This window comes from Corvus moneduloides, chromosome 1, assembly GCF_009650955.1.
Source record: "Corvus moneduloides isolate bCorMon1 chromosome 1, bCorMon1.pri, whole genome shotgun sequence".
In the NCBI taxonomy this organism is placed as follows: domain Eukaryota; kingdom Metazoa; phylum Chordata; class Aves; order Passeriformes; family Corvidae; genus Corvus; species Corvus moneduloides.
The window spans coordinates 136,479,460-136,507,441 of NC_045476.1; the positions used below are offsets into that span (position 1 = coordinate 136,479,460).

At 36.1% G+C, this 27,982-nt stretch overlaps 1 protein-coding gene across 4 annotated transcripts in view; it reads left to right on the forward strand.

Annotated features, from left to right (window-relative positions):
- Positions 1–27,982, forward strand: part of RALYL (RALY RNA binding protein like) — a 386,418-nt gene that overhangs the window by 109,061 nt on the left and 249,375 nt on the right. The window contains exon 1 of one of the 4 annotated variants that reach the window (XM_032128439.1): positions 15,578–15,631. The exons of the other annotated variants lie outside the window; for them this stretch is intronic. The gene's annotated coding sequence lies outside the window, so the exon portion shown is untranslated. Of the gene's footprint in view, positions 1–15,577; positions 15,632–27,982 lie in introns of those variants that run through there. 4 annotated transcript variants of the gene reach the window in all.

Genomic DNA, 27,982 nt, shown 5'->3' on the forward strand with positions numbered 1-27,982 from the left:
TCAAATGGCGTTCTGATGTTTAAAAATTCATGGAAATTATTTTAAAAGACTTTGTGTGGATGCACTTTTCACTAGGTGAACTGATTTTTGTTTTAATTGCTTTTTATTTTTTTCCTAATCTTAACAGAATTAGGCTCAGGATATATGATTAATGTACAATTTTTACAATAAACCTGTGTTGGAATTTTTTAAACCCTAGGGTGCTAGGTAATAATTCCATAATACTTTTCATATCTCTACTTATTAGTTAGGTTTGTTCTTGTGTGTATGTCATTTTAACCAATACAAAATATAACAAAATCTAGGTATCAATGTAATAAGCAGCCTTTTCCAATTCCATTCATATTTGGTGACTGGATTCCAGCACCCTGTCCATAAAATTCCTTGTTGATTGACCCTTATATATTATCTTATACAGATCTAGCTAGGTGGTTCATGCCAAAAATTACACTCATAATGTGCGAATAACATAAATTATCTTCACTTGTAAATACCCTTCTTTTTCCACTGGCTAGTATATAACTGCTTGAATTTAAATCTATATTAATTTATCCAGAACTAAATGTTGGTCTCCTCTGGTAATAATAATGACTTTATTAGGAAAAAATATAAAATACGTAGAAACATGTGAGACTATAGTTATCTTCACTTATTAGTTCTAGTCTCTAATTCTTTAAAGAGGGAGAAAGGTTTGGTGGAAAATAACTGTTACAGTAACCCCAGCAGTACACCAGTAGTCTGAAGAATTCAAGAGTTTTTGGGCTTTGCTTTAAGGTGGCACATAAAAAAGCAAAAAAAAAACCTCATGGGGTTTTTTTTTGTTTTTTGGCTTGTTTGTGTTTTTTTTGTTTTGTTTTGGGGTTTTCTATTTGTTTGGTTTTTTGGGTTTTTTTGGTTTGGTTTAGTTTCGTTTGGGGTTTTTTGTAAGTACAGCCTGAATAAGATGGCTGAAAAGCAACTGGGAGCTATACGACCAAAAAGGAGTGAGGCCAACATCATGTGGGTTGGATACTAATATAGCTCAGACAGTAAAGAACTGTGAGAAAGAATGTGTAGCTTATTTTGTGCTTCAGGCAGCAATCTTCAAATGTTGTAGAGGGTTTTATTCTCATGCTTTTAGCCTTTTTTGCTGTGATATGTCTCATGACATTGCAAAATTCTCCATGCTAGTCTACTTCCCCACACTTTATCCTGTCACTCCATTCCTTCTCATATTCCCAGCTAGAAGGAGGAAAGCTTTGTTTGGGGAAGTCTGCATAGGGAAGAGTGTTCTGTCAGCAGCTTGGAAAGATACGCATACTTGTGTATAGGTATATAGATATGTATATATTCTTTAATTTTTTTTTTTAATATTTGTCATTTCTGTAGCAGTTGCCTGATGGATATGCAGAGGGTAGAAGGATAGGGGTGAAAGTCAGAAAGAAGAACTTATAATGGTTGGGATTTGTGGCGTAAGGGACTGAGCAGGACCTAGAGTTACTAAGAGTGCTACTGAGCCATAACCTCCTTCATTATTTTGATTTTAGGGATAAACTGACTAATTACTGTCTGTAAGCTGTTATTAAGATCCATTATAAGAATAAGATTTTAAAATTTTTCATATTAGCTGTAAATTTGTAGCTTTTAAAAAATACAGCAGTACTTTCAGTGAACATGACTTTCTGGGAAAATTGGTCCAACTGAAGTTCAGTGGAGCTAACAGTAATACACCAATACATATGCTTATCTCAAGCTGCAAAAAGCTTAGAATGGGCCACATGGAGAACTTTGTAATCAATCAGTCTTTTTTTCTGGACCTCAGTTTTTAGGACCTGGCAGTCACAAAGAGCTAAGGGGATTTTTAAGTTATATAAGAGAGAAATTCTCATAAACCCATATTTTAAATCAAGGATCTTCTATAGGTACTGAGTTTTACAGTGAAGGAATATTTTCTTATAAGCTTACTAAGGCTTGTAAATGATTTTTTGTATGTGATTTTTCCTGCCACATCAGACATGAGGCATGTTTCAGTGCTGTGCATCTCTTCATATATGAATGGAGAAGAAATATAGGAAAAAATCTGAAGAAATATTGGAAAAAAATTCTAATGCTATTGAAATTGATGGGATGTATCCCACTGATTCAGAAGGTAAAGATTTTAATTTCTTTAGTCTATACTGAAAGAAAAAGTAGCTGGTGAAACAAATTCTTTGACATTTTCATCTTTGGAACTCCAAGCAGTATATTAACATGCCTTTTTTGACAAGTTTCTTACTCTCTTTTAAAATAAGTCTCCTAAGGTCACACTGTGCCCTTTTAGAGTATGGGATCTGCCTAAAAGAACACAAAATTCATGTCTGCAGCACTGGTGAAACAAAAAGCAGCTGGGATTTTGGTTTTAGGACAAATACCCTTTACCTTCAGCCTGCACATCAGTCAGCCTCTATGCTCAGGTGAACAATGATTCAATTATTTCACGGGATACTGTAAATAACCCAAATCACAACTGTAGTTTCTGGCCATCCACTGGCTTCTCTTTTCCTCTAATGTTGGTTTTACAGTTTTCAACAACTGTTCTCTAATCCTTCTTCTGAAAGTGAAATCTTGCTCTGCAAATGTTATTTGCATCCCCAGCTTTCCTCTCCAGAAAGGCAGATAGGGTCTAACTGCAAACGATGGCTTTTCATTGATTGTCTCTGAGATTCCTTATGGCAGAAAGGGGAGAGTGTGTTATCCTCATAACTTGATGGTGTTCTTGCTGGAGGCATAGAAAGGTCTGCAATATATTTAGGTAACCAGTGTGAGAACAGCTACATTCAAACAATCAAAAATAAAACCTATGAGAAGAGAAATAGGAAGTAAAAGTAAAAAGAAAACAAAACAAAACCAATTCTGAAGCACTCTTCAAGTAATTCTAAAGCTAGGAAAACTGATATAAAGCCAAGCATATAATAGCCAAGAAAATTTTTCCTCTTCCCAGTGAAATATCACGGGTTAGATTTTAATAAATGCTGATATTTGCTAGGCAAAAATTTCTGACTAGCATTATAAAATTCTTACTACATGGATGGCCTCATTTGATAATGTGTGCTTGTAAATTCACTGTGTTTGAAAACAGAAAGCAAGCTCTGAAGACATTTGGCATGCAAAAACAGCCTTACAAAATATGCACATCTTTCGTAGATGAGAGGGAAAGGTGATATTTACTTAAACTAGCAGGGTTTTTTAAAAACTATTAAACTTAGGAGTTTATTTGTATAATTGTAATAAAATAATAATTATCACTTAATATTTAATATTAAAACTGCATCAATTATTTGAACTTTAGGATTAAGAAAGAAGTCCCTGATAGTGATTTAAAGAATTCAGTAGAAGTTATTGAATCAACAGTATTGGCAGTTCTAGATGCAACCTGTTTAATTCATAATTTGAAATATGATATAAAAGACTGGAAAGAACAATAAAAGAGCAAACACAAGATGGCAAAAATAAAAATGGATATACAAGTGTTCTTTACACAACCGTAACACTATAATTGTGATTACTATACTCATATTTTAATCAGGAAACATAATGTATTCGGCAGAAAAATGAATGGGAACTTTTGTATTTCTTGTCTGTCCAGCACTTCATCCTAACTCCTCCAAACTCTCTGAACACTATTTGCTCCAAAAATGATGGTTACTCATCACCAGGTAGGAAACTTCTAAATTTCTGTGTCACTAAAGTTGATTGAACAGACTATCAAGGACTAAGGACTACCTTTTAAAAAATTATGGTACACTTGGAACTTAAAAGGAAAAAAAGTCATTATAAGGGATATAAAAAAATAATCTTTAAAGATTTTATGGTCAATGAACTGAAAAACAGATGGGATTATTTTTTTTCTGATCCAAAGTATAACTAAGCAGCAAGATCAATGAAATATAGACTTTCCAAATACTTGAATTCTTTATTTTAAGCTTGATATGTTAGATTCTAGTTTTCAATAGCATTGAATAATGAATAAAAAAAAATATCTAATTTTTCTTTACACAAATTTCCTACAAAGCTGTTGTGGAAGACATGTATTAGGTAAACTTTGGAACAGTAGGAATGTTCAAAATATCTTCTGAAAACATTATTTCCATGATTATAAAGGTCTTCTATTTCACAATTTATCATATCTAAAGCTTTTAATTTGCCAAATCCCAAACATCATGCATGCAGATGAACAAGTAGAATGCATTAATGAGGCAGATCACCCTGAAAATTATATAATTGGTAACACCTGTAAGCTCAGATTTTCAGTGATACGGAATTTAAGAGTTATTGCATGAATCATACATAATTTATTTGAATCCTTAGTGAATAATAAAATCTAAGAAGGTAAAATTTACATACAGATTTATATTAGAAGAACTACCAGCTTGCAGAATCACAAAATTTGTGTTTGCATCACAGTTTCAGTGTTTTCCCAAAGAATCACCATTTTCCCAATACATGATTGGAAATATAGTTCTGGATCTTCTGAAATGACAGCTAATAAGACTTAACTTTTTTTATATATATGGGTTTAAATCTTCTAAAACATTAAATAAGCAGCAACTGTAATATTTAAGCATTATGTTTTCCTGTGGATCAATAAAAGATGAAATAAATTTTAGAAACCCTAGAAATAAAGTTTAGTAAAATCATTGTTAAACTTGAATGCAGAGGTATAATATCACTGTCACTACTGGATTTGTTTCACAATGGCAGCCCTGAGACCAAGAGAGTGGGAATTCAGGCCTTGTTCTGTTTTAAATCCTCAGAGATTTGCAGGAAATCAGAGCAAATAAATTCTCTCTTTCTTTGAATTACTTACATGTATAGATAGAAGATTTCTGGCCTGAAGGGTTTTACAGCACATGAGTCATTCATGTGAAGATGTGGGGGGGAGAAGAAGCAATGTTTCAGAAGGAGAAAGTACTTCGTGTAGAAACACTTTCATAAAGGGATTATACTGTTATCCGCTTGAAAGCGGTCTTTGTTTCTAAGGTAATTTCATTTGGTATTCTAATCCTTTCAGGTGGTGATGTTTGCTTTGCCTTATTGAAGCTAGAATAGGATTTTTGTATGCCTTCTTGATTTTTCTAGCCATTAAAACAGTCTGTGCCAGTAACTTGGCATAAAACTAGTGTTATCCTGCCATACTGTTCCTTGCATATTCCTGTGAAGCTCAGCAGATGCCTTCTGTAGTTTGCTTAAAGTGTGGCTGCAGTTGCAAAAGTGTCACCATGTGGAAGAGCAGTTTGAGAACACGTTTCCATAAACAAAGGGTGTAAAGTTGGTAAAGCTATCTCCTTGGCTCATTCACACCGATTGCAGGCAAAACAGGCTGATAAACTAGATATCCACAAAAGCGTAATTGCTATTTTTGCTACTGATGTGAAAGGTATGCAATAATTCGGTGGGAGAGTGGATTTTGTACCTATTGCATAGATCATCTGAGACTATCAGTTCTTTTATGATGGTTACTTAATTGACATTTTCTAAAGTTATTTCTCATCCATTTTGTTCATTTGTTTAATAACATGGACTGGAGATACAGAAGCCAAATCTTGAAATACATTTCAATGATCACTTAGAACATTACCAGCGAAGGTGAGCTGTGACCACCAAGTAATCTTTAATGCTGTTATGTCCAGAACAAACAATATGATAAAAAACCAGTAAACTGTGAAAGTTAACAATCAGAAAGATTATTTACCTCTCATGGGGAAAGGCTCCTACTTTGATAAAACATGGCTAAGAAAAGTTTTGAAACTTTCTTTAGCATGACTTACTTTGAAAGCAAAACTGCAAGATAAACACAGATGGTGGTTGGAATTTTTTTTTTTTTTAATGCTGCAGTTTCCCAGAAGAAAAAGAGCTCTGAATGGAGGGTGGGATGGCACCATTTTTCTGCTTTTGTTCACCTAGGCTTGTTCTGGTTTTTCTCTGAAGACTTTTTATGTAGTTTAGCAGAGTTTTGAACACAGTCTTTTTTGATAACTTGGGGCACTTGGCCCTTAAAGCATAGCTACTTGGTGAGTTATGCTTGCCCCTCTGCCCACACATGGCAGGAGTCTCCCTTTGCAAGAGTTCAGTCCGGTGAGAGACTTTCCGTATCACAAACTGGACAGGGAGGAGTACAAAGTAGCAGTAAGGAGATCATTCTCTGAACTGACCTATAAAGGGTACATTACTGAGCATGTCCTAGTAGAATGCAAGGTAGCTTCACAAATGCATCCCTTTGCCAGCCTGATATGTCTCTGATATGAGACAGAAATTGCCAACACAGGCTGGATAATTTGAGTGACTCTATTTTTATTTAAAAGGAGAAAAGTGTGTGTTTCATTTTTATTTTTATTTAAAAGGAGTAGAGGTGAGCATGTCAAATTAGAAATACCAGAATTTAGACAGTGTTTCTTTTTCCTCCCTTTTCTCCCATACAAAGTCCAAGGGTGATGTCATTCATCCTCTGTACTCTTCATGTTATTCAGACCATTTTCTGCATTGGGTTTGGTTGCTGCAGGGAATCCCTTTATCTCATGAGTTAATCATGGAGGGTGGAGATGGTGACTCCTTCAGGATAGTAGACTAAACAAACTTGAGAAGCAGTCCTTCCTCAGCTTATTTCCACCTCACAGAATTACATTTAGTTCTCCATTTCATAGACTTCAAAGCACAGACCAGATTCTCAAGTGAAGCTCCTTGCCATCAGCACTGATGTTCATTTTTCTTGACCTGCAACAACATGGACAAAGTCTTTGCTGTAAATAAATGAGGGGGTTTTCTGGACCTTACTCTTTCAACATGTGATTTGTCTACATTGGCATATAAAGGCATGGGACTTGAAGATTTTGACAGGCATAGGGCCAGATGCATTTTCAGTGAATCCTCATTATGTAGTTATTCCTCAGTCAAGACAAATTCAACCACATTTTCTGCACTGGAGTCCTGAGAAAGAGTACCCCTCTTTACCTTTGCTCCTAGAACTGCCAACTAATTTGTACTATTTAAGCAGAGGGAGAAGAGGCACATTTAAATTATATATATATAATGATAATTATACCCAAATGTCTGAAAAGTAGGGGCTAAAAGTTCACTTAAAATACATCTTACTACAGTTATCTATGGATTAATATATATATCACAAAAGATCACCTTGATGCTAGAAAGGACTGTTTTGTCAAGTGATTGTGATTTGTATCTGATCCTGAATAATTTCATAGTGTTTCTGTATTTAAAATGTTTATCTCTGAACAGCATTATTTACAATGAATGCTATTAAACTTTTCTTATATGTATCTGTAGTCCCTGTTAACAGACATATAGAAAGGTTCCTTATCCTTTCAGGATTCCAAGAAATATATACAAGAGTGGGGAAATAAGACCTGAAAAAATTGACTTGCCTTTCGAAAGTCTTTGATCTGAAAACCTAATTTGCATGTCCCAAGTCTTATGCAGAAACCCATCTTCTTTCTCCATAATTAAGCAGACATCTGCATGTACCTCATCTTCAAAATACACTAATCAGCAAACAGTTTTCATGCATTAATACTCTAAATGTATACAAAAGTGTTAACTACTTTGCTTTACTACAGTTGAGTCAGACTCAAATAATAAGTACTTCAAAACTCAAAAATTCTTCTCCAGTTTGCCTTTATAGCAAACAGTGCTATATATTTGCACCTTCACTAGTGCTTTTCAGGAAAATGCCAGTTTCTGAAAGACTTTTATCACAAGTGTACTATTCTCCAAAAGTAAGATTTATACTCTCATTATTGAGGTAGAAACGTACTTTTATTCAGCAGCCAAGTTTATGAAAGAATGCTATTTTTCCATTGTGTAAAAAAAAGAAAATTGCTGAAAATACCATCTGAACTATATGATCTGGTGCTACACAAAAAAAAAAAAAAATCTAATTACTCACTCCCATTAGTTCAAAGTAATCAGACTATGTGTGCACCTGTGTTGCTAATCAGTAACAGAAGAATGAACTCATTATTTGTCAGCAATGCAGAAGAACTTGGCTGAAGTCACCAATTTCCCTGAATTTGTAACAGGTAAGGCTATTGCTGGCTTTTTAGTTCAGAACCTCTCTCTCCATCTCCTATTCTCACTTGTGGATAAGTGGTTAAGATGAACAAAATTCAAAATAAGTTAGCAACCAGCTTAGAAAGCAGATTCCATTTGATGACAGTGCTGGCTTGTCACCGATATCCCAGACAAATCAACCATACATTTCAGTAGTATCTATTTTATAAAGAGGATTTGCTGAAACAGGAAAATACAAGACCTTGATCCTCACAGCGAAATGACATAATAAGTGATTTTTTTGCCTTGTCTTAAAGAGTCAAAAATTCTCGTTAGGTAAGTGTCATCATAATGTGCCCTGCATTTCTGTGCATTTTCTTGACTTTTGTACTTTATTCTAATTGAATTGCAGTTTCTTATAGCTATTTTTAGGATCAATACTTCTTCACAGGGGCAGGATGAATAAGAATCAATCTGAACACTTCAGCTCCTTCATCAGGAATTGCTTCAAACAGCAGCTCTTTCTCTGTAGTAATCGGTGTGATTCTGTTAGCAGCATCAGTCACTGACAACAAGACACCTGAACTGTGTTTCTTTCCCTGTTCATTGGGATCTTTCATTGTTACAGACACCAATATTCTTTCTTATAAGGTTAGAAAAGATCCATAATAACTTTTATACCATTATATTTTAAACTCTAGACTTCATTAACGCACTCTTCAGATCGTTCAGTTTCAGACTCCTTGCTGCTTATGAATTATTCAGGGTAGATTTCACTTGAGGTAAATAGTTTGATTTGAAGGTTTTTGTATCTGGATTTAGATGCAACGAGAAAAGTTAAGTGCTCAGAATTTTAAGTGAGGAGAATTGCAGAGGCTCAGATATTAAGATGGAAGACATTTGCTGTTAGTGCTCTGGGGCTGCCATTGAGATCTCAGCACGGTGCTATTTGTCATTCTGAAGTAGGTAGGCATTATGATGCCTGGAGTATAAATCAGCCTTTACATGGTGTCGAGTCCTGAAGCACTTAGAACACTCTAATCCAATTCTGAGTTAACAGAACATTTTTGGTTTTACAATCTTTAAAGTTTCCCTTTTTAGTTAACCCTGTCATCTTTTCATTAATCATCATTATTTTCTAGAATTTTATGTACCTCCTCAAATACATTTCTTAATGTTTTGCTTCAAAGTTGTGGTATTGTCACTGAGATGAGATTTAGTTTTAATCATCTAGTAGAGATGAAGTTCCAGCAAAATTAATGTTAATTCTGCTCATGCAAAGAGGAATACTGCCTTGTCCTGCTACCTGGTCAGCATCATTTGGACACTGCATCAAAGTATGATGTCTGTACTTTGTCTCCTCCACTCACTTCTGTGTAGTATCATATTAGTGTTACCTCGTGGACAGAGCTGAAATGAAAGAGTAGCTGTTTCCCTGTGGCTGTTTTCAGTGTATGTCTGCAGTCCAGTAGTCAATATTAGCTCGGCACAGCAAAGCAAATTCTTTTAAATGCTGATTATCTTCTTTCATCTGGGAAGCTAGTGTACATACAAAGGGTCAGTTCAGAAACTATATGTACTGTAGGTTGTCAGTTCATTGAATCTCAGTTCCTGTTCTTCCAGTGGCTGAGTAAACATTTTAACCATCAGCAACCATTTTGCTGATTGAATATTGCTATATATAGTATTATATCGACTTTAGTCAGAGAGTACAACTGTGCAGTCATTTGAATTTACAGCGCTTTTACAGGTGGAGTTGTTAGCATTAATGAAGTCCATTAAAATCACGTTCTTGTGCTGCCAGGCAGCACAGTCTGCGTGCGCTGGCCGATGCGGAGACGCAGCGATGGAGTCGGCGCTATGGATCGGGCACTGCCTGCCCGCGAACTCACAGCAGCCCCGGCGCAGCTGCACGTGCTGGTGCTGTGCTAGGCACAAAACTCCCTCTGGTGCCCTGGTGCTAGGAAATCTCTGCCTTGCAAGACAGCTGGAGTGAAGGGAAAAGACTCTCTCAGATCAAGGTGTTAGCACTAACTTTAGAGAAATGCAGGCCATACTTTTGATTCTTTAGTCTGTGGAACAGAGAATCCTTAAAAGGCAGTTTTAAGGACATAGTTGAGGATAGCGTTGTCAGATTTATCTATCTGTCTATTTATTTAACTCTGCTCCTTAACTTTCATATGGTGGAACATAAATATTCCAGATCTAATTAATCTAAATTAGCTTAGCCCAAAGTTGTTAAGTCACTGTGATCTCTGGTAAAAAGCTTGTTTTCTTGTACAGCCACCCAAAGTTGTTATTTTCATTGAAATGTTCATGCTCAGTAAGGAAGTATAATAGTTCAGTGGCAGAGTGATTGCTTGTGCTAGCAGTAGCACATTGAAGTTACATGACCTCTCATTAATCTGTACTTTGATAAGGTCCTGGAGTAGCAGGATTAATGACATTCTACTGTAAATTATTCAAATCCCTGCCTGTGCACAGACTAACTCTTTGGAGAAACACAGAAGTAATACTGAATCTTTTACTGCCTTGGAGAATAACTACAGTGGTCCAGAGACAGAAATTTGCTCATCTGTATTGTGGATCATGTGAATTGTCTAAAAACAGGCAGCTTTGCTTTTCTTATATTATATTTTCTGCATGTGATTTTATTTCTAAAATATTCTATTTATGGAAAGGCTGCTTTTCCTATCACCCCATCCTTTTCATTTTATCTTTTGGACCCCACACAGCACTCTGAGAGCTATGTACCTAGGCTAGCTTGGTGACATTAATTTCATTTGGCCCACAAGGCTTTCCTGGCTGCTGTGTTTCCCTTGTGCCACATCAGCCTCATCAAATCCTATTTTTCCTCTTGGCTCCTTTCTGTCAGCCTGCATTCTTCTGAGCGTTGTCTCTTCAGCCATATCTCATCCCATGCAGTGCTTTCAATTCTTGTTACCAACATTACCTCCCCTGTGAGGATTATAAACCCTGCTCCTAGTGCAGCAAAACTATGTGGATTTCATGTCCAGGACAACCTTTCTCTATGGAAAAGAAAAATGAGCATGCCACTCTCACACTTTAAGATCTATTCCAGGAATTCATGGACCTGAATGTCAGAGGGACTATTAATGTTTCTGTTGCAGCCCTATATAACAGCTCACAAAATTACTTCCTCAGTCATCTCTCTATACAGCTGAGTAAGCTCTGATTAAAAGGTATCCTAGATCAATTTATGGGAAACAATACATCTAGCAATGGAGTTTTTCATATCCTTTAACCACCATTGATTAAATGTTTATCAAGTGTTCAGCTGGGAGTCCAACTCCTACTCATGACTTTCACAGCTGTTTCTTAGACATAAGAAAAATTGTATTTTCTACTTTTACACAGCAGTTTTCTATGTACTGCTGTGTGCCATATTTATATCACTTGAGCTTTTTTCAGGGCAGAAGCAAGTCCTCATACATGGCAAGCCAATGATAACCTATTTAAATTTTTCCATTTTTTAAGTGTAAAAACTGGATGCAGTACAGACTGTTGTCTCAGTGTTGTACAGAGAGTCATCCTGCCTGAAAATGTCTTTTTTCTGTATTGCGGAATTGCATTAGCCATTGTTGCAGTAGCTTTCTGTTGACAGTTAGTGTTCAAAAGAGGAAAGCCCAAATAAAGCCAATTGGAAAAATCATCAGAAAGTGAACTTCCTGCAGTGGAGTGCAGGGTTGACCAGCATCAGTTGATAGACCTCCCTGGTTAAGGAGTGTTTTTTCCTCAGCACAACACCATGCCCAGGTTCTACAGATAACTTTTACCAATAGAAATCATCCTTTAAATTGGCTGTGGATGGTCCTAAGGCTGCTGTTCTGTTCTGGTTGTGAGTATCACTGTACAAGAAGGAATGGCTCCCCAGAGACTCTCCCTCACCTATCATCACTGGGATGCTCTGCACCATCCTTTAGTACACATTATGGACTAATCCTGTGCTGAGTTGTGTTTTGGCATGTGGCATGAGTGCTGTCTATGCTGCTTCTCAGCAGTTTGCAAAGCACTGCTGTACCTTTATCCAGTCCACAGCAGAATGACAGTAATGAAGAGGCTCACAAACCTTACCTCTACTGTTCTCCTTCCTACAACAGTTAGACTGCTACCAGTTAAAAGAGGTTACTTTTTATTCTTGATGGTGTATTGGTACTGGAAATAAGGATCAAAAATTTTAATTTTGTTGTCACATGACAATCTTTAGAATCAACCACTTAGGTGTATAAAGGTTGTTGGTAGACTTTATATACCAATACCTTTGGAGTCCTCAGTGTTCTATGGTGTATGAGAATATTGTTGTTTACTAAACTCATACTTCTCAAATTATGTTAGCCTGTTTTAACAACACAAAAACAGATTTCAGGAACTTTACTTAAAATCTTTTATGGCAGTTTGCCTTTGAAACTGCTACAAAATTGTAATGGCTTTTCGTTTTGATTTGCTGGCAAGAAACAAGTTGACTGCCCTTTCTTTGAAAAACTTAAAGGCTGAACAGAAAATTATTTTGCTGACACACTAAATGTTTTTTGCAACTGAACTGATTTTCTTCGGTAATAAAAGTTGATTGGTATAATGAAAAAATGTTTTATGTAAGCATCACACTACTGCACCAGTGCAGCTCTCCAGCCTTCTCTAAGATGCTCAGGACACACTCATTTGAATCAACAGGCTTATCCACATGGTACAAGCTCAGAGCAGAAAATTTCAGCCTCAAATTATTTCTCTTTGATTATGTACGCAGATAAGGGAACAGCATGTTAACATACTCTCTGAAATGCATGTATGTATATATATTTGCATAAAGAAATGCATATATTCACACATAAACAGATATTTATATATTATTTGTTCCTTTTAATTTATGTTCAGAGGTCTAGTTTCCATTTGACTGGAAGCCTGTGGCTGCTTTCTCACTGTTAAGTGGTAGTTAGTGGACTGCAGTTTCTGAACAAATTTTCTGAGAAGCAAAAATGTCACTGTTACACTTCCCAGAGTAAGGCAGAAGAGTAGTTTGCCATTGCACAAACTATTGCTGTTTTCTTACTGAAACTCAAGAAATCACTGATGCTTTTTATTGCCAGCTCTGTACCATCTAATACAAACTTAAGCTAAAGATAGATACCTTGACAACTGCCTGTTCACTAATTACTTCTACTAAAGCAGTTTAATATCACTATTCATTCATTTATTTAGAAACTCCTCTTTTTTTTTTCTACAGCCTTCTTTATTCTCTGTTACTGAAGCATTTCAATCTAAGAACTTGTACTCCAATATGCTGTAATTGAGTTTAAATGTTAATTTTCCCAATTTCCTGAAGTATATGGTTAAAAGGATTTCATATCTTAGAAATAATGATATTTCTCTTCACTGGAACAATAGAAAATTCTCATTGCGTTTCTGTTTCAAGTAACCCTCTTCATTTACATACTAACATCCCCCTCAATTTCTTTATCAACCTGATGAAATTCCTCAGAAATCCCCATATAAATATACAGAGAGTTCTTCTTGCCTGATGCTGTGGAACAGAGGTACCTGATACTGGTCTCAGTTCCTTTTTTTACTTGAAATTTACCTTAGATTATTTAATTCGTCTTTTTTATTTGCTTAGTTTATTATCAAAATAATTTCTGCTGTTTGACACCTTAGAAAAATCAAAATGGAAGGATTTCCGGAATAACAAAGTCTAGTTTCTTACTGCGGTTATAACTCTCTTAGCCAGTTAATAAAGCTGTTAAAATCAATATGTCTGTTGCTTGAGGAGTTTTGATTTATTCGGGACTCCAGATTAAGCTTCCCTTATCCGTGTATACTATCTTTTGGAGTTGTTCCTGTTTATAGCTAGTTTCTGCTTCACAGAAGAAGAGAAAAATGCCTGCAGGAGCTTAAGAGGGCTTCTTAGTCCAATGAATTTGTCACAAACCCCATAGATTTTACTCAGAGGGCCCTGCCTTTCATAAACTTAATTACTCTCTCCACCTGTTGTGAGGGGCCAGATGTGCTACTGCTATTATTTCACGCTTTCTAGAGGACAGAGCACTTCTGAGACTTTCTGTAGCTGCACAGCGAATTTGTTTGTTTTTCATGCTAGTCACACACAGTAGAAGGCTTCTTTAAACAGGGCTGGCAGAAGTCCATGCTGTCCCTCACTGTGGGAGCAATTAGCTCTATTATATAGATAACCATGCTCATAGAAATGAGGTATGGGTACCATTACATGCCCCTGCAACATTTGTTTAATTGCTAAAGCACTTGTTTATGCACTGCTTTGTTGGAAGAGAATGTATTAAACTATAAAACAATGATCTGTCAGGTATAAAGCCTGCAACCTTGAGGGGATCATTATGGGGCTCAGATCAAAAGAATTTAAGAAATTTTGTCATATATCAAATGTTGTCTGAGATCTAAGCTTCATCTTGCTGTTAGCTATAAGGCAGTTTTATGGACCGTCAGTGTGAAGAGAATATTTACATATTTTTATCAGCAAGTAATTGGTTTTTTATCATTTGTGTTTTCTGTCTTCCTGTATTACACTATATCATGTTGTTCATAAGAAATTGCAGTACTGTCATGTTAAGTGGCACTGCTATGTTACCTCAAAGCATCTGATTTACTTCTTTACTGTTGTTTGATAGAACAATGAAATTAATGAATTGTGTTCAAGCCAGTGGCAGCTTTGATGCTTTTTAGCTGGCAGATATATCAACAAAATTTTATGGTAGATGTGAGTATGCAAATATGTGTAATGCAATGGAGGTTTAACAGATCAATGTTGTACAAAAAAAGGCTTAGCATATGTTATTTATTACCAAACTAAAACTAACTAAGAAGAATAAGTGTCATACAAAAGTAAAGATGAAAAATGTTCAATACCTTGCAGCTTTCTCCTATATATTTCTTTCTGAGATAGCCTTGATTATCACATGCCTGTTCCTGCATAGGCAGTAAAATCACTACTGAAGGCAACTGCTCAGGTTTATATGGAAATTCAAATAGTCGTGGCATGTTGTGACCCTTGCATTTCACAAATACTTCTGGAGACAAGTAGGGGAACTTTGCAAGGTCGTTTCAAGGTAATGGCCATTCTTCATCATTCTGCAGAATGGATTTTAAGAGTGTTTACGAAGTTTTAATCCAGGATTCAAAACTCTTTACCCTAGATAAGAGCTGTCTCTGGCTCAAAACTTATTAAACTAGAAGTTATTAGTTCCTGGAAAAGTGTGCCAAACTCCCATCTGAAATTTTGTGTGTAATAACCTACATATGTATTGATAGTGAGATACATTTCTTTGCCTTATATTTATGGAATTAAGCACATAGTTTTAATTGGCTCAAGGCAAACAATGAAGTTACTGCTTTATGATTTTTGATAAACCTTTGAGAGTCATAAACTGCTGTAGTCAAGTAACCTGGCCCCTATTATGTGGCAGTTGCGTCTGCTTTAGCATGAGCTGTTGTTTAAGGCTGAAAGTTCTTTATTAGTAATCTGTTTTCCTTTGTTAATCTGTATTTAGATGACAAAATTAAAAAAGTGGAAGAAATATCATATTTTCTGTCCCTACGGGCTTGCTAGAGCAATCAACACTCTGTAAGTAAGTTCAACCTTCTAGAAATTAAAACAAGACTTTAAGTCTAAACAAATTTTCTAAATTTTGATCTTTAAGAATATTATACTATGTGATTTTTTAAATACTGATTGTTCTTGGGAAAGCTGAAACCGAAGTTACTTCTACTGGAAATATAAACCTTCCCATACCAAAGGCATTAAGTTATTTCAGTCTTATTGAAGCATTATATCTGAATTCTGTTAGTGCTTGAGGTTTAAGTATAAAATAGCATTTTCAACCTGTCTAAAGGCAGCTATTTATGCTAATGAACTTTGGAATGGAAAAAAGTGGTGCAGTCACATATTGAGGAGGGCTAAATATGAGAATAAATTTTTTAATTATAGTAAGTTCTGCTTTAGAATCTGTTGTTTTAAAATCTAATCTGAAGACTCTAAACCACTGGTTGAAACTCCAGCACACTTCTGGAACATTCAAATAATTTTCCATGTTGGTCTGTCAGTCAAGTATTGATCCTGGCTGCCTCTGACACTTTGAATTCTAATGAGGTGACAGTCCAAGGTCTTGTAGCTGCAGGGTATTCCTTCCAATATGTCATAATTTTCCTGCTTTTTTTTAAAGTTACCTGTATCTATTTCTCATTTTAGGTCAGATGACCTTGGACTATCAAACTGTAAGCTGTTGAAATGAATAGTCCTTTGAATTGTACAGTGGCTTTCTCAGAACTTTCAGCTTTGATGATATTGCACTTTGCTCAGTGTGACTAACTTTCTCTGACTGTATGTTTCAGTTGTGCAGATATGAGTTTTAAAAATTGATTACAGACTTTCTCCAATCCAAAATATAAAAGTCCACATACATAACCTGGTTCTGAGTTTTTTATCATCTTTTTTCTTCTCTACCCACAGTATGTTGTTTTAGAGAACTCTCCATAAATAGCAGTAGTCAATGTTGGTATAAACTATCAATTTGGTGCTGACAAGTGATCCCAGATATTCCTTACAGCTGGGTATCTAAGAGCAACTCATTCAAACAACTTTTGGGGGTAAAATTATAACTGGGGAATACTGCCACATGTACCTGAGGCTTTTCTGGTTCTATAACCTTCTTGTTATGCTTTTATAACAACCACACGTGAATTGAGCTGAATTTGTTAGCAGAAATCTCTTTCTTCTACTTGGAAGCCACTTGGACTTCATGACTTCTGAGAGCGCTCTGATAAGGGAATTTGAGATACTCTGTCTGCTATAAAACCTGACTGAAGTGCTGCAGCTACAGGGCAAACCTCCAGGCCTGCAGGCATGTTTTTTCAGCAGGAGAACAAGTGCTTCTCCATGAGGTCATACCTGATCTGCATTACAGGGTCTTCCTTATACAGAAACAAACCTTTTTGGTTCTACATGAATAAATTTTCCCTATGTCACAACACAAGCTTCCAGAAACAGACTACTCTGGGCACAAAATTGCTTCTCCCAGACTGCTCATCGTTTCAGTGAAGTAAATCTTTAGGCTGATCTAGAGAAGTTGGGACATAGTTTTTAAGTGGGACAGTCCAATAAAATGAGCAAATACACCTGAATAATAGATTTGGTGTTTTTTAGAAGAGTGGTATTTTGAGTTATTCTAGGAAATGTCACACACTACACCTTCGTGGCTTGTTCTGAAGTAATTGATCAAATATGACATGAGTGTTGGTCCATAAATCCTGCATGCTTTGGAAGCCACAAAGGATAGATGAAATTAGATATCATTCTTAGACATTTGTACAAGATATTGCTGGTTAATGACATTTTAAGCCATGCAATACTGGTGGCCATTTTTTTGGATGAACTCTCCCAGGCTGTCCTACCACGATCAATCAAGCCATAACCTGAACACATAATCATTAGGAAAACAGAACTTAATTACTCACCTATTAGTCACAGGTTTTTAGGCAGAGTGTCTAGGAGGCTGCAGTCAGTAAAGGATTGCTCATACTGTTGTTTGGATGTCAGTAGCACAAATGTCCATGTGTGTGTGCAAGACTGTGCAGGCCAGTATGAGGGCAGAGCATTTTTCCCAGGGAGGGGATCCTCAGCCTTGCTGCCTGCCAGAATCAATATCTGCAGGGACAAAGCAGTCCTTCAGAGCATGTGTAAGGAAGTTAGCCCAGGGCATGGCCCTATTTCTATACTGCCGAAAATGCAGTACTTGTTTAAATATCCTTGTGAAGAGCATCATCCATGCTTTGATATATTTACCTCTCAAACTGAGTCAGGAAGTAAACCATGACTGATATTTTGTTGTGTATTGACTGGCAGCCACTATTGATTTCTCTATTTGTCGTTGTGACAACTCATGTTTGCACATTTTTAGATCATGGGATTCTGTTCAACTAGAAATGATTGCATTTTCTGATGTTCAGGTTTTCTTCCTCTAGACTTTAGTACCTTAACCAAGCTACCTCCTATGTGAATGTGCATCTCAAGAATAGACATTTTAGGAAGCTTGTACCTCTATAATCAGTTCTCAAAGTATTTTCTTAGAACTATAATTCAGTGTAAAACCAACAATCATGATGATTATCATAAAATACAATATAGGCTGAAGAATTAGGGATTTACTTCACAAGTGTGCTAAGAAAGCTATTCTAAATAACTGTAGTTATTGGTGCATTTTTGTTTCTTTAGTTTAATTTAAAAAATTCCACCTCTTCCATGAAAAATGCTGAGAAACACACAAATGTCCTTATTGACCTCTCTTAGGTCTTTGACTTGGCCTTGCTGAACTCATATTCATTAATGAGGGAAAGGCAACCTTGAAAATGTTAAAGCCTATTAAACTAGACCGGCCTAATAAAGTTGTGTGTAAACTACAGAAGACTGAAACTTGCAACTACTGAGAAGTTAAAATCACTGGCAGAGCAACACTTGCCTGTGGCAAAATAAAAACTTACTCTTTTTTTAGTGTTATAATCTGTACTATCAGAAGATGGAAAGAAATAGTTTCTCATAACTTTAAAGAAAGTTTGTATATTGTCACAGACCCTTAATGGAAAAGAAAATTATCAAACTATTCAGCTAGAATAAAGAAAATTAATTATCCCATTACAATGACTAATTTCCTGACAATTTAATGCTTTGTATTTAAAAAGAAACATCTTCCTCTTCATCAAGCATAATTTAAAAAATCTATTACTAGAAAATATTTATAGGAAATTGTTTCCTAATTCATGGGTCCAAGCATTTTTGGACAAAAAAAAAAAGGAAGAAAAACTAAAAAAAAGTGAACAGCCAGTTGGCTGAGTGTGATGAGAGAGAGGATAAATTTCAGCATAAATCTGTCTTGCATGCCTTCTGCGTAATGTCTGGATCATAGATACAAGGAATTATTTATGTTTCCCAGGCCTTTTGCACTTCTGTCTTCTGCTCTTAAGCTAAACAAGAAAGTACCTTGGAATAAAAGTCTGATCTTAAAATATTTGCATAAAGTTGTGTAGTCTTATCCATGCAATAAGTTTAATCATATAAGTATAGATGTTCTTTTTTTTTCATCTAAAGGAATACAAAAAACTTGACTACTCTCAGCATTGCTCTGCAGTACAGAGTAGAAAGAAACCAATGCAATAAAATGGTATTAACAAATGACTTAATTTCCACAGAGTGAGTATAACTAATGCCTTAGGCATTTTTGTTTATTTCCCATTTCTAGGACTAGCCAGCTAGAGCAGGGGGACAGAAATTAATATCAAATCCCATTGCTATGTTTTTATCTTCATTTTATTGATCCTAAATAAGCTCAGTATACTTGGAGGATGAATTCTATTAAGCAGAAATAATCAACAGATTTAGAAAGGCATTCTTGGACAAATCTCACATTTTCACTAATAATTCATAGTCAGCATGGAAGTTACTGAAACAGTCATAATAAATATGAATATTACTTGCAGAAGAGGAGGAACAAGAGATGTCCTCGGTCCTAAATTGTCATGATGTCATGGTATTTGTTATATTGTTATTATTATTTATTATATTTATTATATTTCACTTTATCTAAGGGTAAGAAATGTGTTTTGTCTCTTCAGAGGAGGGAAGAGAGATGAGGAAGAAAATATATAGGGAAAAGATATAAAGGAGAAAGAAAGTTCATACAGGGAAGAAAAAAATCCTTCTATTTCACTGATATTAGGGTTTTGGACAAGATGACCTCCATAGGTCCCTTCCACACTCGACCATCCTCTGACTTTCTGTTTAGAAGTGAGGGGCAGAAAATGAGATCCATAATTTTAATTTATATAATAACTTATTTTAAACAGAATTTCTTCTTTACAAAATAGGGGTCTGATCAATAAGTATTTCAGATTAAAGACATGTCACATATTTAGACACACTAAGAGTATGTCCAACTAGCATATTTTCTGAAATGAATCAATTCAATGAAAATATGAGTAGCCTATTATAAAGATGGACTTCATGTTTTTCAGAAACCTCTGCTATTAGCTAGTCTCAGCTACTGGAATAGACAAGCTGGTGGTATAAATCAGTAAAGCAATTTTATTAGGACCTTGCAATATAGGAGAAAGGTGAGAGCTGATGTGCTTCAGATTAGGTTACTTTTCGCATGTATTTAATATCTTCCCTATCTCCTGACTGTGGTAAGTTATAGAACAGAGATGCTTATTTAAAGGTTTTAAAGTTGACAAAGAAATAAACCAAGTACATTGGAAGGGGGCAGAACTCATAAAGGTATATCCTGCCTAAATTACCAGCTTTTGTAATGTATGGCAAAGGAGCAAGAAGATATGGAATGTATCAAGATATTCTTATGGGGATGAGAAGTGCATATATACAGATTTTATTTTTCCTCTGAGTCAGAAGACAGTGCAAGCTAGTTATTGAGGAGACTTTATGCACATGTTTATATTGTTTAATAAACAGTATTATATGGAGAGAAAGCTAGCAGCTGTCCTTTTTCCCTTCCATCCATAAATCTGCCACATCACTGAACCTGACAAAGTGAAACTCTCTAGCTTTCAGTTTGTGCATAACACTGTTGCCAAACTTCATAAAGATATTTTATGGCCTGTTGAAGTGCTAAGATGCTAGACTTCATGAAAAATGAAGTCTCTAAATAGATTGGAGCTATATCACTTGAGGAGTTTAAAAACTATCACTGAGAGTCACAGCTATTAGTGACAACAGTGGAGAAATCGCACCCTGCTTATAACATAGTTCTGTTATAAAATATCCTGGCACACAGTGTCACTAACGATGAACAATTTTCACCCAGATACCAAATTATGGTATCTAGGTCCAGACTGGTTAAGTCATTTAAACTTACTTTGTATGACAAAAAAAGTCAGTGGTAAAGACTTTTTCACTGCTTTGGTCTGTGTGAAATGCAGGGTATGAGGTACAGTTATCTATCAGCATAAATTCACCAAAGCAGGAGCTGCTACAGTCCTTTGCTTTCTACTGGTGTCAGACTTCTCTAGCCTTTCCTTTACAGACAGCAGCTTCACACCATCAAGCAATGAGTTGTTTCAGAAAGATGTGATCAGAAGCTCAAATCCCCAAAGGGTAAAATCTTGAATTATCTTCTGAAATTTCCTTACATGCAATCGCATGAGTATCAGGACTTTCACAAGGGAGGGGATAAGAAAGCACATTTGGGGAGACAGTACTATGATTCTCCCAGTATATCTTACCTTAAACACTGTAAAACCTCACTAGTAATATCTTTGTTGCTATTTCATGGACTCATAACCCCATGTTCCATCAGTCCAAGTTACCCAGAACTGATTTCCACCCGTCCATCCCCCAGATACACGTTTCCAGTATATAACCACTGCTAGAAGTCCAACTTTGTAAGAAGTTCATCAAGCATTCACCTCTTCAGGAGCATGCACACAAGAAAGCAAAAATTTATGTGGATTTTTTTGTTGTTGATGTTGTTTGGTTGGTTTTTGGGTTTTTTGGGGGTTTTTTTTTGTTTGTTTTTTGTTTTCGCTCAAAGCATTTTTTGCTTCAAGTCCAGTGCGCACAAGAGTGTAATTCTTCTCTTACTTTCCTGTAGAGAGATTCCTACTCTAGGATATGGAATCAGACAATCCCAAATTTATCAACCATCTGAAATGTGTTTTTCCATCCTTGCCTTCATTCTCTAATGCAACTATTTCCAGACAATTTTGTTCTTGATTCTTCAGTAATCTGTGAAATACTAATGTGGAGATGACCAAAGCTCCTTTATGAGGTCATGTTACTGCTTTGCCTGGTGTTCAGGCTGTGAGTTAGTAGCTGCCCCTGAGTCTGTCCAACATGGTGAAAGCTTCTGGTGCCTTCTCACAGAAGCCATCCTGGAAGCCCACTCCCACTACCAAAAACTTGCCACTTAAACTAAATATTGATCCAAGAAATGATAACGAGAATAATAGAAAATTATTTTCAGTAAAATAATAAAAAAATCCTAAAATAGCATTCCAGAAACACTCCAATTTGATTTAGGATGATGGGTCATTTAAATTTAATGTTTAATGAAGCCATCAAGCTTTTTATTTTTGCCAAGGTACTAGAATTATGAAAGGCTTTTGAAATAGAGTTTCATTTCCATCCCAATCAGATGAGTAGCCCAGTCCAACCTGAAATGTCATCTGCTCTGCCAGCATCCTTCATCTTATGTCTGTGCAGCAACCTAAGGAAAGAGAAGTATGTGTTTAAGTTCTGGAGAGCCAAGGGGGAAATGTTTGCATTACTTCTGAAAGACAAATCTAAAATCCCTTTCCTTTCCCACTGTCTCAAAACTGGTTGCCACTAGGTTCAGCATAGGAAGAGTGGAAGTTCTGCATAAGTCATTTACTGTGGTAGAGGCAGATAGAAATTTATCTAAACATGTGAGCTGTTCATACTATCTCTGCTAGAAGCTCATCTCCTAATAGACATGACAGTCTAGTGGACATTGTCGGTGTACATCAGTCCTTGAAAACATCAGCTGAGAGGTACAGCAGAACTTGAGGGACAATAGAGTTCAAATAAAATTTAAATCTGAAAGTCTGTGAGGGTTGTTGCTGACAGCTTCCACAGAGATGTGATGGTTGATGCAATGTATTCACTACATGGTTTAATATTTAAGCAAGAAAAATCCTCCTAGAAATGATGAGAATAGTTTCATCTACGGTTCAAGCATAGTCTAGTTTTAAACATAGTCTTGTGTAAAGAATTCCGGAGTGCTTGGAGCTGAAGGCTGTAGCTGCTAAGACCATCTGCCCATTTGTGAGTACTTCACAGTAACATTGGAACTCTCACTCGAGGGTGCAAAGCCTCTCCATCACTGCTGTCTGTCTACCAGTCAGAGGATCAAAATAAATAGTTGCATTGTGGAATGGGCTTCTCAGAGGTTTTTGTTTACATTTGGGGGAGGGGAGTCTTTTATTTTCTCTCTTCTGTCATCGTTCTGTTCTTATTTTCACCCAACTAGCTGTCATGGCTAGAGAGGATGTAGACAGTAAGTCATATGAGGAATGGCTGAGGGACATGGGCCTGTTTAACCTGAAGAAAAGGAGGCTCAGGGGAGACCTTGTCACTGTCTACAACTACCTGAAAGGAGACTGCAGCCAGGTGGCAGGTGGTCTCTTCTACCAGACAACCAGAAACAGCATGAGAGGAAATGGTCTCATGTGGCACCAGGGGAGGTTTGGACTGGATATTAGGAAAAAACTCTTCACTGAAAGGGTGGTTAAGCATTGGAATGGTCTCCTCAGAGGAGTGGTGGAGTCACCATCCCTGAAGGTGTTCAAGAAATGACTGGACGTGACACTTAGTGCTATGGCTTAATTGACAAAGTGGTATTTGGTCAATGGTTGGACTTGATGATCTTGGAGGTCTTTTACACCTTTAATGATTCTACAATTTGAAAATTTTGATTCTTTGGATCAGATATGCTAACATGGTTCATCACCAAAGGTGGGGTTATGAGGCAGACTTTGTCAATGATCAAAGAGGAGAAAACAGTGGGGTTATTTTGCTCATATTTGCGTTTTCTGTCTGACTTAGCTTCCAAAGCTATTCCTTCCTAATTTCCTCTTGTTTCTGAATGCTGAAGTGTTGCACTGCATATACCAATATATGATGGAAAAGGCTTTCCTCCTTCCAGTCATTTGGTAACTCTGCAGGATTAGAAATACATTTATCTTAATAGGGGGTTTTATCCATAAAACTCTGATACAGCAGTTCACAACTTGCCTGGAAGTATCTTAAATTTGCTAATATTGGGAAGATGATAACCCCACCTCATATAACATTGATGTAATTAACATCACTAATGCCCTCTTCCATGACTCTGCTTCTTGTGCTTATGCCAATGTACTTCACAGTTGTACAGGCCTTCATTTACACAAGTGTTTTAAAGATATTTACCACCTGCTTTTAATTTGTCTTCTGATTTCTCAAATTTGCCAAATGCTAGTAAGCACAAGCCAGGCTTCTCGTGACATAAGTCTGAAATAGAGAAGAAAATCAAGAAACATTTACACTGACAGTAAATGGGTATTTAATTATTTGTTATAATGATGAGGCATACTACAATAGTCAGTATAATGCTCATTATCCAGTGTAGAGAGTGATTTATATTCATTAATATAATCACTGGATAAAATTCCAATATCTCCATGAGCTGGGAAAGTTAATGTACAAAGGAAACAATAAAAAATATGTTTAGAAGGGGTTAGGTGACAAATAAAAACTACTTGAAGGAAGGTAGCATGAATTTTAAAATTTGTTTTAGCTGTTTGAGACAAATCTGTTGTATTACATGTGCTAAATTAAAGGGACTTTTCATTTAGTAGAAATGGAGACAGTTATTGATGATGACTATTATCCTGATTTCAGCTGGGATAGAGTTAATTTTCTTCTTAGTAGCTGGTACAATGTTGTGTTTTGAATTTAGGATGAGAATAATGTTGATAACACACTAACGTCTTAGGTTTTGCTGAGCAGTGCTTACCCTAAATCAAGGACTTTTCAGTTTCCTGTGCTCTGCCAGTGAGCTCCCTCCAAGAAGATGGGAGGGAGCACAGCCAGGACAGTTGAACTGAACTAACCAAAGAATTCTATACCACAGAATGTCACGTTCAGTAAATACACTGGGGGCAGTTGTCCAGCAAAGGCCAATCAGTACTTGGGGATTGTCTGGGCATCAGCCATCTCTCTCTCTTATTCATTACTACTACTGCTACTACTACCACTATTACTATTATTATTATTATCATCATCATCATCATCATTATATCATCATAATTAATATTAATAGTATTATTAGTATATTCTACTTTGTTTCAATTATTAAGCTGTTCTTATCTCTACACATGAGCCTTTCCTTTTTTCCCTGATTCTCTTCCCCATGCCACCACAGCAGGAGGTCAGTGAGTATCTGTGTCATACTCAATTGCTGTCTGGGGTTAAAGCACGCCAATTATCTGCAATACTACTAATCACCATCAATTATTAAATTATTATGATGAAATTAAGAACCTACTTATCATAGAAGTAGAGGCGGAGTAGCTTTAAAAATAAATAAATTAGAGACAAAGTACTGGAACCAGCAGTATGTCTCAGTTTCCATTAGCTACTAATGCAGACTCAGCACTAGAGAAGTACTGGGCCACCATGGCAAGGATGTCTTTTCTTATTCTGCCTTCAGATTTTCTCTCATCCTTGTCCCCTCCAGCGCTGCTGCCTTCACCCCCCCACACCTTCTTACATTGGAGAGCAGGGGAAAGGCTTCAATGACCTTGATATAATTCCATTTCCTTTTCTTTGGAGCAGAGAACAGACCTTGTAAAGTTCATGTGTGCATATTAAGCCTATAACCATCTGCTGTGATTATGAACAGTGCGGTGGTTAAGTTTAGCATTTGGAGAGAAGGTCTGAAGGTCAGCTGTGCTTCAACTGTAGTGTAGCATCTTAAGTTGACTTGGATAAGTGAAAAATAACATCAATAAATGAGTGGCTAAGTTTTAAAGAGGGTTAACATGTGGGTTATTTAAGATCAGGATATAGCACCAGAGGACAGTATGCTCATATCTCAGATACAATATGAATTGGAACATTCTCAGTATCCTTGGGATGATGGACTAGCTTCTTGACAGTTTTTTTTTTTCCTTCTCAAATAGCAATACTTAAGAAAGAGTAGACTTACACCTTAGCATGCATTTGCTCTGCTTTGAGCAGAACTCCATTATTTAGTTGGTTTTTGGAACCTGACACTTCCTTTCCTGCATGAGGAGATGGAAAGCGTGAAGTAGCAAGCACTCCTGATCGGTTGTGGGAGCAACCAGCTCTCCCGAATATGAGTGCCTGTTATGTAAATTCTTGGTGTTTATGACTCATGTTTTAGAATTATGTGAAATCATGCACCTAGGTAATTCTGTTGGCTTCAAATGTTTGTTTTCTTTGTTTAGTTGCTGATTGCCTAGATGCTAATAAATTTTTTTGAAGTATCAGCTCAGTGGTGCCACTGCATGCTTTTTTCACAAGCCATAATTATGATAATGAAGTACATTCTTTCTGAGAATGTTTCAGTTACTTAGATTAAAAGGATATTGATAATTATAAAGTAATCTCACTATGGAAATTCCTTGATTGTCCAGGGTTTGCTTTGTTCAATGGGAATTATAATGTACCTACTCAGTTTTGGTAAATTAAGGGAAAGTAAACCAATCTCCATCATTACCTGATAAACTATTGTTTCAAAGTGCTCTATGCTCTTGTGAGCAGGTGATCAAAGTCTGGGCCTGCAGCTCAGGGACTGTGGGATGGGGAAAAGTATTTTAAGTCCAAACAAGAACGGTTCATTACAGTGTCTAAACTCTTTCTGTTGCATGTCATGGGAAAGGATGAAACACATATGCATCAACAAGTGGCAGTGTATAGCAGGTCATTACCCTAAACTGCTTTGGAGCATCTAAAGTACTGTAGGGAAACTAATACCGTTGCAGTAGTTTCTCAGACTTCAAAACACTGTTCGTTGACATGATGTCAAGAAGTACAGAAAGGTGGAGAACTTGAAGAACAACCCCACCCATAATTTATAGGCAATGTTTCTTTCATGAAATGGAGTTATTAGAAATTAGCAATAACTTTATCAGAGTGTTATCAAAAGCTGCTAAAGTTCACTGGAAAATATTTTGAGTGTAAATACTGTTCTCTCTTTTTTTTTCTGGAAGGTAGGGGAACATCTGAGGAAGAGGGAGTTGTTCGAATTTTTACCCCAGCCCTTCTGATACCCATTGAACTTGGCCTTGGCTTCTGATTTCATAAATCAGGACACTTACAGATTGTTAATAACTTCAAGGAAGTGTTTTTAAAACTTTGCCACTCAGTTCTTTGATGAGCATGATTCCACAGATATTTCTTGTTTTGCTTTTATTTACTTAGGTAGGCAACTGTGCAAATATGACTCCATGTGTAATGTTTTATCAGGAATTTAGAAAACTTTGGATACTTTGAAATTAATGGATTTCTAAGACTACACTTCTGGAAACTTGTTTCAATTTGGCCCAATGAACTGTGTTACTAAGCTGTTTCACATGCCTTCAAATCCATAAATATAAAAATACCTTAAATTTCTAATTATGTAAAAAATGCACTTGAAATAAACTTTTAGTACAAAATGAGAAAATGCATCCAGAAATCCTATTCTGTCCAATTTATTCAGGACTGAAACATTCCTACAGCTGTTTTATATCTTCATAAATGTTTTTTTATATTTATAAGAAGTTTCCTTTTTCTAAAATTAAAACCCAAACACAAACCCCCTGAAACTTTTAAATACTTGACAATTCTGCACATTTTCAGAAATTATTTTCAAAACCTGATTTATGGAGACCACAGGCATTCATCTGTGTCATTTTATGTTTACAGATTTATTTCATTTTCAGTGGGTCCTATTCTGGTCTTTATATGTTTTACATCATCTTATTTCTGACATGAAGAGGACATGAGATAATCAGTCTAATTTCTAAGGTTATAACTTGGAAAAAACATTGCTTAGTTTATTAATACTGAGTATTTTAATGCTTCTATAATGGGTTCCAACTGTCATGAGCCGCAGCAAAAACTTCCTAATAATTAGTTTCAGCAGTTAAGATTTCAGTACTTGCTTCTTTACTGAATATTCATTTCTGTCTCAGCTGAGGTTTTTGTTCTGATCTCAAGGAAGCAAAGCTTTCAGACCATTACTTCATTGTTTTTCTTTCTTTCTTTCAGTATAGAGATTTTGGGCATAATGCCAAAATAATGCTCTGTAGATCCTCATTAGTGTGCTTTACTCAGCGTGTCCCTTCCTCTCTCTAATTAATCCCCCCAAAAAATCCATCTGTGTAATGATTAAAAAATGTTTAA